Below are 10479 nucleotides of genomic sequence, written 5' to 3'. Positions count from 1 at the left end.
GCATGGCTCTAGAGGAGAGGAGAGAGGTTGGTCTTTAATGGGCTTAGAGGGCGTGAGGGAAGGACAGCTTGGCTGCCATCAGTGAGCACAGATGAGCAAGGCCTGATGAGAAGAGGGAAGTCTCCATAGATGCCAGTGTGGATGAACAGACAGACAGAGACACAGATACAAACACACACACACACACACACACACACACACACACACACAGTGTACTGCTACAAAGATATAACTCTAGTTTGATGGGAATTAAGTTTTGATTCCTTTGCCTTCCACGGGGTCGGCCCAGGTTCGATTCCTCCTTCCCTCTCGGAGAGCCCGGCAAGCTACCGAGATATCCTGCCCTCACAGCAGAGCCTGGCAAGCTCCCCGTGGCATATTCGATATGCCAAAAACAGTAACAACAAGTCTCACAATGGAGACATTACTGGTGCCCGCTCGAGCAAATTGAACAACGGGAGATCTGGGGATGTGGCTTCACACAGGAGGCTTAGGCTTGAGTCTCCTGAGCACTGCTGGATATAATGCCAAAAGACAAAGCAAAGAATGAAAGAAGGAAAGAAATTAAGTTGAATAAGAAAAAGTAAGAGCAATGTCCATGTCTGTAGATTAAGATTTGCATCCACTGCTGGCTCTTACTAAATGAGAGAGATTCCCTTCTGGCTCATCTACCTCTTCATAATGTACCTGGGGTGCTAATTGGATTCTGGAAGATTTTGGATAGAACTCTGGGAATTTTTCTATCCCGGGCTTTAGTTTGGATGCTCTGTGGGGATGAATGTTGCATTCTTATGACTCTAGGGAATGCTTAAAAGCTACCATGACAATACTTTGAGCTTATGCGAAGAGTTAGTGTGGCAAAAGGTTGAAGTCAGCATGAGCTGTTCCTGGAATCCCCTTAAATAGATACAAATAGAAAATTCTTAAGTCCTGCAATACAATGCAAGAAAAAGGACAATACTTCCACAGGTAGAACTGACACAGGGCAGCAAGGGAGTGAGTTATAATTTAAAATCTCAAACCTACCCAGAGACCTGTAAGGTGTGACTTTTGAATGGCAGAATTAGTGCTTGATACAGAAATAGTACTGGGGTTAAGTTCTTGCCTTGCATGAAACCAATCCTGATTTCATCCCGACAATGCTTATACTTATACCTCCCTGAAGACAGCCCAGAGTGACTCCAGACTCCAGGAATAGGCTCTGAGTACCTCTAGATGTGATCAGAAACAAACACATAAAAAAGAATTATTGCCTGATACAATGATATATGGTTTGTGGGGGCTGACATGACCCTTGCAGGAGATGGAGGGGATGAGGAAGCGGGGAAGTCCCTGTGTATAACTCCTGGACCCTGCTTGATCCCTTCCCCAGGTCTACAACCCAGAGCTTCAATCCAGATCTGTCCATGGTGTATTCAGCTGAAGAAAAAAGGGGGTACTTGGGAGGTTTGCTGTCATGCTATATTTATATCACTCATTTCATTATTCTCTTATTTGAATATTATTTTATGTTGAATTTTTTTTTTTTTTTGCTTTTTGGGTCACACCCGGCAATGCACAGGGGTGACTCCTGGCTCTGTGCTCAGGAATTACCCCTGGCGGTGCTCAGGGGACCATATGGGATGCTGGGAATTGAACCCGGGTCGGCCGCGTGCAAGGCAAATGCCCTAACCGCTGTGCTATCGCTCCAGCCCCTTATGTTGAATTTTTATATATGTCTATATATTAATTGCAGTCGCATTGCAGTACAGCATTCTATGAATTTCAGGTGAACATCATTGAACTATCAGTTATATAGTTGTCCTATACAACTGGTTTGTATAGGACACGAAGGTCCCCCTTGAAGACTCCCTTCTGTGTCACCATGAATTTGTACTTTCTGTCCATAGGATTCCCTACTTCTCATCTGGTGATCACTAATGAGTCTTAAAATCCAAATATTTACTGTTGTTTTATTTAGTTCATCTGTTTGTTTGTCTTCTTGATCTAAAACATATGAGTGAATCATATGGTGTCTGTCACTCTCCATCTGGTTTATTTTACTCAGCAGAACACCCTGTAGTTCCTTCTAACTTGTTGCATACGGCAAGCTTTTGTCTTTTTATAGCTGAATAGTATTCCACTGTGTGTGCATCTGTGGACATTTATTTATTTTTTTTAAATACTCTGGTATGAGTAGTGAGTTGTCTGTGTGAACAAATTATTCATAAAGAGCAACTTTTCAGGCTGGATTAATTAGTGAATATATACACACAAAAATTAGTTTTAGTTTATGCCAATTGTTTAGGTTGCATTATTTACATAAAGTGTTAGAAATAATTCTTGATTTAATGGGTCCTGAAGACTGGGGAGAGGAGTCTGTGTTTAGTTAGAAGCAATAGAACTAATTGCTTTTATCTACTTAATAAGGGCTGAAAGTCAGCAAGCCCAATTTAATTATTAAATAAGTAAGTATAGGACTCAGGATTGGAACCCACAAATATGATGTCTCCAGGCATAAGACTTTTCTTTTTCCACTCCAGGACCCCAGTCTTTGTGCTTGCTTTCAAAAGAGCCTGCCTTGAGGCCAGAGAGATAGTTCAGTGAGCTGAGCACATGAGTTATAAGCAGGAGGTCTGGGTTCCATCTTTGGCCTGCTGGAAATAAGCCCTGAGTTCAGAGCCAGTAATAGGTCCCAAACACCCCAGGGAGTGACTTAATACCCCCAAAAAACCTGCCTCTAATATTTTCAAGCTGGAGCAAGAGTGCAAATGAAGACCCACATATCACATTGTAGAGGGGTGGGGGAAATTTTCTCAGGCTGTTTGAGTAAACAAATGAACATCAGACAAATTAGTGTGAGACATGTGGACAGGGCTATGAATTTTAGATTACATCGGGCAGACTGAGGGATTATATTCTTGAACTATTATTGTGGGTTGATTTTGAATCCTGAGGGTCTATATTCTAACACAGGAGGTTTACATTCCTGAGCTAATAGGCCAGGGATCAGAGGCATCCAGAGGGGAAGGGCCTCACATGCTATCATGCGAGGGTGACTCAGGGGACAAAGCTCACAACGCTGATGCTGCTGAAGATAGATTTCTCCATTACGGAGATTATTTCTGGAGATGACCCTACATCTGGGCAATCTATTTTCTGTAAGGGAATGATAACTATTTCCCTTGAAGCCTACAGAATGGCAGTTGAGCTTAGTTCCACTTGCCAAGGTGAGCTGTGTTGGAAAAAACTGCCATCTGGACATTATTGGGGAGCCCTATCCTCTCAAGCATCTAAATATTAAAAAACAGTGCATCCAGTTAAAAAACTATAATGCAGGACTGGAGTGATAGCACAGTGGGTAGGGCATTTGCCTTTCACGCGGCTGATCTGGGTTCAATTTCCAGCATCCCATAATTCCATATGGTCCCCCAAGCACTGCCAGGAGTAATTCCTGAGTACATGAGCCAGGAGTAACCCCTGTGCATTGTCAGGTGTGACCCAAAAACAAAACAAAACAAAATGCAAAACCTGTTCTAGTTGTTTGCCTTGAAAAAAATCTTCAGAGGGACCCAGGATGCTGTGTTTTTTTTGTTTTTTGTTTTGAGGTCACATGAGGATGTGGTCAGGGCTTAGTCCTTGCTATATGCTCAGCGATCATTCATGGAGGAGTTCTGGGGACGATATGGGGAGCGAGGGAGTGAGTTGGGGTTGGAATCATGCAAAGAAAGATCCTTACCCCCTGTACTATCTTTCTGGCCCCAGAATGCTATCTGACTATGAAATTCTTGAACTCCTCTGAGTTCTGCCCACCCCCAACTTAGGATTAAAGACATCTAGCTGATATATCCAGCCTCCTGTGAGCCCATGGTCACACCTCGGGTCTAGGCGGTCAGCACAGAAAGGGGCGGTCCATGACTCAGACCTTAAGAAGAAACTCTGCAAGTCAATAAATGGTTTCAGGAACCTTGGCAGAGAAGTCTGCGATCCCAGGTCTAGAAGGGTGGTCTTGAAGGTAAGGTACAGACCCTGGGTGTACAGGATCCCCAGGCTCTGAGGCTCATTATCCTCTGGAAAAAGGGTGCCCAAGAAGGACAACATATCACACTTTTGGGGGGCAAGGTGCTTCTCTCAATGGGGAAGTTCAGGAGGCCTGTAAGCCCTCCCAGAATTCACAACTACTCAGTCCCATGTTTCAATGCAAGGATACAGTACTTGTGGTTCTTGCAGTACCAGGGATGACCCAGGTCAGCTTGGCAGTGCTCGAGGGGGGACATCCAGGGCTGTACCCAGAGATGCTCAGGAGACCATGTTGTGCTGGGAATCAAACTGTGACTGGCTGCAAGTGAGACAAAGACCCTGGAACCCCTGTGCTATCTCTGCTGCCCCTGAAGAGGCCCCTTTAAAGTAGTGGTCTCCAATTGCTAGTTGCAGCCTTTCTGGAACTGTTGCAAAGTGCAGTGACTCTAAGTGCCAGTCAACGAACCATACGCAGGCAAGGTGCTGGTCCACAAGTGTAGAAAGACTGAAGAATGCTATTTCAAAGGACAGGGCCAAGGAAAGCATCCGGATGTTTCTGCTATTTTTGCTTGGGGACAGGGAGGCTTTCTGGAAGGAGAGAAAGAGAGAGAGAGAGAGAGAGAGAGAGAGAGAGAGATGTGTTCTGAACCCCGAAGGGACTACCTTAATTGATTTTATCTGTACTTTGACAAAGGTCCCCATATTTTCATGGTGTGAGCTGAGTGTTGTAGCCCCTGGCAGCAAGCATGGCAATTGAGACTTACTGCTCCTGCTTCTGTCCAAACAGAGCCACTGTTATTTTTATAGGAGGCTTCGTGGAACCAGTCGTGGGCCGGAAGTCCCTTGCACTAGCTCACCCTCCTGTTTAGAGACAGAAGGATGCAGTAAGGGCTCTTGTTTCCACCCAGTTTGAAAGTGGAATCCCAAGAAGACAGTGCACACTCACCCCCTAAGGCTCCTTTATTCCAGTCTATCCCTTTGCCCTGGTCTTCTCCCCTCATGTAATGGCATGGATGCAGCCCCATTTACCCCATTAAACTCACCCAGAGGCACTAGGAAATTAATAGATAGAACTTTCAGAGAACTGCCACATGGCAGAAAAGTTGCCATCTGCTCCAGGGAGGCAGCAGGGGAAGGGAGTAAAGGGAACCTGGGTGTTGGCTACAGTCTATAGACAAGCCCACTGAGGGTTTACTAGAGAATATACACAAATCTCTTCCCAGGCCTCAGTTTCCTATCAAGTGACAGTTGTGAAATAAAATGATCTAAAGTTTCCTGGAGTCCCCACTTTCCTTTCTGAAATACTTTTTTTAATTTTTAGCTCTGGTCTCCTAACCATGTTCTTCCCTGTGGCATTTTTTTCTATGAAAATCTCCCCCCATTCAGGTTTTTTTTTTATTCTGCTAAGATTTAAAGTCAGAGTTTTATCTCCCTCAAGGACATTTCTGTTTTAAGTCTCATTAATTGTGGTGTGAGCAAAAGGCTGTCCCTAGTGAGAGGAATTTCAGGCATATGCCAGGCCACAAGGAAGATGGTGACATTTGGACCTCACTGTTTCAGAACTGCCTGGCTCAAAAGGTCGTTTAAAAGTGTGTTGATGGGTCAGAAACATAATTCTGGTCTAAAATTCTTTTTTTCCCCCTCTCCCAATTTAAAAAACAATTGGGTCCATACCCAGTGGTGCTCAGGGCTTATTTATGACTCTGTGTTCAAGAATCACTCCTGATGACGCTCAGGGGGTGTGTATGTGTGGTCCCGGGTTGAACCCAGATCAGACTCTTGCATGACAAGCGCCTTAATCACTGTACTATCCTTCCATATCAATAATTTGGTGTTTTATTTATGTATTTTTATTTGCTTTGGAGGAGGTGTTGGGCTAAATCCAGTCGCGCTCAAGGATTACTTTTGGCTCTGTGCTCATGAAATCACTACTGGAAATGTCCTGGGCATTGTATGGAGTGCCAGGGATGAAACTTGGGTAAACTCATGCAAGACAAGACGCTTATCTTCTGTACGATTTCTCTAGCTCTCAGTCTCAAACTCTTAACATTGTGCTCTGGAATTATGCCAAGGGGAGTGAAGTCTGCCTTGATTATTAAAAAATATCACTAATTTTATAAATGAAAGGAATGAGAATCCAACCCATCACTTTTTTTGTGACTAGTTTCTCTTATACTAAATGTGGGCAATTTTTATTTCATTGAGAGAGAGAGAGAGAGAGAGAGAGAGAGAGAGAGAGAGATGTAGGTTGGAGATCAAACCCAGGCCTTACGCTTGCAAAGAAAGTACTCTTATTGCTAAGCTACAATCCCCAACTCAAATGTGGACAATTTGTAAAGGGTCATTTGTATACTGTTATTTACTAGTCATTGAAGTAGATGGAGACTATTTCGCTGAAAGAGATTTAAAGTCCTTTATCAAGGTTAGAGATGTGGCTTGGTAATCAAGTTCAGGTTTGCATATGTGAGCCCCTGGGTTTCATCACACACACACACACACACACACACACACACACGCACACACACACACCATACACACTTTATCCCTGGCTTCTTAAAGATCATAACACATGGACCAACAATATTGGCATCACATGAGAGCTCACTGGAATGAAGACCCTTAGGTCTTCACTCCTGACATAGTAAATAAAAACATGCACAAGATCTCCTGGTGGTCTGCTGGCACATTCAAGTCTGAGAAACAAACCTGATATCTATCAGAATTATCTAGTACCCCTTTAAAAAACTTAGCTGCCTGAGCTCCACTCCGCAAAATCTTTTTCAACATTAAAGTCCGTTTCTTCGCTCAACATTTGAAGAGGATCCCATTGACCTCTATATTCCTAACACTCTCTTCAGAAATGGCCAAGTTTAAGAACCACCCACATAGTTCCCCTGCTCTTCTCCTGAATAGGATAATGAGGTAATGACCTGACACCTTCACATTATCAGCAGATAAAAACCAATGTAGCTTGATTACCAGGCCAATCTAGCCCACTCCCCCAAATCATATTATTGCATAAGATTGGAAAGACTGTATGCTCATGGAATTTGTCCCAAGAAATCAAAGGGATTTTATTTGGATGAACACTAAAGTTTGATAGCAGTACAAAATAAATCAGAGGGTTTGAAACTGACTTTCAAGAAACTTCTGAATTAGGGGCCCAAAAGATAGTACATCAGGTAAGGTTCTTTCATTGCACATGGCTGACTAAGGTTCCATCCTTGACACCACATATGGTTCCCTCAGCAAAGAACCAGAGTAAGTGCTGAACACCGTCAGGTGTGGTCCCAAATTCCACAAATAATTAAAAATAATAATAATAAAATAAAAAATAAAAAATAAGCAGCTTCTCAACCATTGAAGAAAAGGATCGTTCAAAGCGTGGGGATACATGACTGTTATGTAAAGACCCCATTTCCATCCCCAAGCACTGCCAGGTGAGGCCTTGGTGGCCCACAGAATCACACCACTAGCCAAGCGCTGATCAACATGGTCCACATAGTTGGGCCAAGGGTCACTAGATTAGACTCCTGGGTACTTTTGGGGAGCCCCTATTCCAAAAAATAAAAGAGAGTAAAGAAGATGGTCAACACAGAAAAATAGAAATTATGCAAGAAAAATAATTTAGAAATACATCTGCCATTCCATTTTTGTCTACAAGCCTGTATATGTGGGGATTATTTTCTCTTCCATAACCCGTTTACATTTGTTTCTTACTGAACTACTGGTTGGTCTCCATTGTTTCTCCAGAATTCTGTTATGTAGTAAGTTTTGTTGTGCCTGACCTATAAAGTACAATGTCAAATCATCTGTATTTTATGACCTATAATGTTTTAATTAAAATAACCGTGCTTCAAAACATAGTGTTTCAGGAGAGTATTATTAAAAAACAACATAAGTACATACTATGTCAAGTTCATCACTACTTGTGCATTTCTATCGTTCACTATACCTGATTTACCCATCCATTTCCTTGGTTCTTCTTTTCTGCAAAACACATATTTCCTTTTTTAGCTCAGGGAAAGAACCCAGAGCCTGAACAACACCCTCTGCACCTGAAACTACTTTTTCCTCCAGTTTGCAAGTGCTTTGCAGACCGTAGGAACTCAATATGGAATGCAGGGAGGGGACGCTCCTCAAAGTAGTGATATGATTATTATTTATTGCTAAATATATGTGCAACATTGAGCTAAGTGGGTGTTAGAATATTACATCCATAAAACAGTCCTACCCTCAGGCTATCTATATTATTGTAGTGGAGACTATGTATGGTATTTAAAAAATATAAATAAGTTTACAAGGCATTAAGCAACAAGAATAGTAAAGAATGTAGCACCATGATTCACAACCCTTAAAGATCCTATCTACGCATGCTTTTTTAAAAATAACAAATAGGTTTAAATGGTTCCTTTGTTTTCCTGAAATGGAATCCATGAATAATATAACTATCTCACACATGAATAATATAACTCACTCAAAGTCAGTAGAATAAATTCCTTAATTCTGGAATGAAGAAATCAAATACAAGCATTTTGTAACGAAATGATATGTATTTCAACATATAAAGTCTCCAAGAAATAAAAGGAAAGCATTTTGTACTGAAATGAGCATATTTCAATATATCAAGGCTTAGGTACAGTCTGTATCAAAAAATAATAATAAATTGGATACAAAATCACTATCTCTGGGACACAAGCCCCACTTTGTATTTCTTTGTGAAAGAAGTTGGTTCCAGGCTCAGATCATTAGAAACAGATATTTCACCCCCCTGACAACCTAGCTGAGCCTGAAGTGCACACACACCACACACACACACACACACACACACACACACACACACGCACGCATGCACGCACGCACACACACATGCACATGCACACACATATACACACAGTTTAGCCAAGTCTGGAAATATCATGAGGCCTTTGAAACCCGTCTCCCTTGACTGGGGTTGTCCCCTACACTATGGGCTGCCTCTGTTCCTCTGCCTGTTCATGCTTCAGTGCTCCTAGAGCCTCCCGCATGGATCACCCATCTCCATGAGGCCCACAGGCCCATAGAGCATCACTGGCAGAGCAGAGAAGTAGGCATACAGGTGTGTCTCTGACACAGGAGTCCCCTTGCTTTGAAGGTGGAGAAATGCAGACTCAGGAGGGTTGAGCTAGGACCCAGACTGCCTTTTTACCCTGGTGCCATATGATGCCCAGACCAAGGCTGGAGGGATTCGAGGGGAAAGAAATAACCCGGGGTCTAAACAGCAACAACTTTATTGCAGAGAAGGTCACAGAACTGGGACCTTGAGGATTGGATGAAGGTGGGCAAGGTGCCATCCCCTGAGGCCCTAGCTGCTGGGAGGCACCCAAGAGGTACCGGAAACAAATGGTACCAAGGAGGGGTAAACAGCCTGGAGCCAACACTGGCAATATCTGAAACTGGCAGGGTAAACTGAAAGTGGTCAGTGGGGCTGGGCCCCTCCAGACCGGGTGCAGTTTATTTCTTTCAATAAATCCAGCAGCTTCCCCTTTGATAAATGCTGTCAAGCCGGTAACATGTGGTGCTAACAAAATATGGTTTTAATTTGGGGCCCGCTGCACTCATCGTTAAATACGTGGTGCGTGTGTGTACAAAAGCAGACTCACAGAGAGCCAAGTTAATATGCTGGCACCGAAAATGGTTAAACCCAGGAGAATTCAGTTCTATAGATTTTGCAGCTCTAATCACCGTCATCAATTTTAATGCTCCAAGACTTCTCGTGAACACAGGAGTGCTTCAAGTGTAGCCATTTGTGTGTTTGTTTCCAGTGCAGAAGCAACCCACATTTTCTTTTCTGGTAGTTTACGCCGGTTTATTGTCATATGTTGTTTGACATTCATGCTGTTTTTAATCAACAGCTCGACACCACATTAAAACTTGATGGTCCATAACTTTGTAGTGGAGGGAGGCGGGGGGTGGAGGGGCAAGGCAGAGAGTGAAGAGGAAATGAGAATCACAGTTTGCCCACGGTCAAGGAAGACTGGTTCTGGTCGGGTTTGTTCCTAGGAACACAGAAACTCTCGGTGCTTTTGTCACTCACTGAGTGCCTGTGTTGGAATTGTCCAGAGAAAGAAGGAAACTGGCTCAGCAAGTTTCAGTGTGGCCCTGGAGGTGGATCTAGCTGGTAACTGGACCTCCAGCTCATCGTGAATAATGAAGAATCCCCTCTCTCCAGAGTGTAGGTCAGAGAAACCATGCTGAGACCAGCGCCCAGTGCACCGAAGATGACAGCACCTGGCCAGTAATCTTATCAGGGCAACAAAGCTGAGGATGAGGTCAGCAGCAGGTGTAGCCTGCAGAGAGAGCCAAGAGGCTGGTGTGTATGTGTGTGTGTGTGTGTGTGTGTGTGTGTGTGTGTGTGTGTGTGTGTCAGGGAGGATGGTGGAAGGAGGGAGAATCTACCAGAATATCTTCACCCTTCAGTAGACCAGCTCAGCTCAGCAG

The sequence above is a fragment of the Sorex fumeus genome, unplaced genomic scaffold (assembly GCF_029834395.1).
Source record: "Sorex fumeus unplaced genomic scaffold, SorFum_2.1 ptg000054l, whole genome shotgun sequence".
Taxonomy (NCBI): Eukaryota; Metazoa; Chordata; class Mammalia; order Eulipotyphla; family Soricidae; genus Sorex; species Sorex fumeus.
The sequence above is the reverse complement of the archived record's forward strand: the minus strand, read 5'-3'. Positions refer to the sequence as shown.